The 241-nt window shown below is 50.6% G+C and overlaps 1 protein-coding gene across 1 annotated transcript in view; it reads right to left on the minus strand.

Moving 5' to 3' along the window:
• Nucleotides 1-241, minus strand: part of LOC119582287 (Kv channel-interacting protein 4-like) — a gene marked incomplete in the record, with an annotated part of 88,821 nt that overhangs the window by 33,083 nt on the left and 55,497 nt on the right.

Here is a 241-nt window from a genome sequence, read left to right on the forward strand (position 1 = left end):
CACACACAAACTTAACATCCATGTTTCCGAACCAAAGACCCAGACAAAAGCAAGAAAGAAAGGACACACACACGCAGAATCACGTATCCGCAAAGACCCTGTGATACGTGCCGAGCAATTAACGTCGCAGGTTAATTAGTGCGGTGCAGCTGACATTCAGGTGTCACGCCGGGCGCTTCTCCCGTCTCTTGTGGCTCGGGATCATATTCATTCGGAGGGAAAAAAAGAGAAGGGGGGTGGG

This window comes from Penaeus monodon, chromosome 15, assembly GCF_015228065.2.
Source record: "Penaeus monodon isolate SGIC_2016 chromosome 15, NSTDA_Pmon_1, whole genome shotgun sequence".
Taxonomy (NCBI): Eukaryota; Metazoa; Arthropoda; class Malacostraca; order Decapoda; family Penaeidae; genus Penaeus; species Penaeus monodon.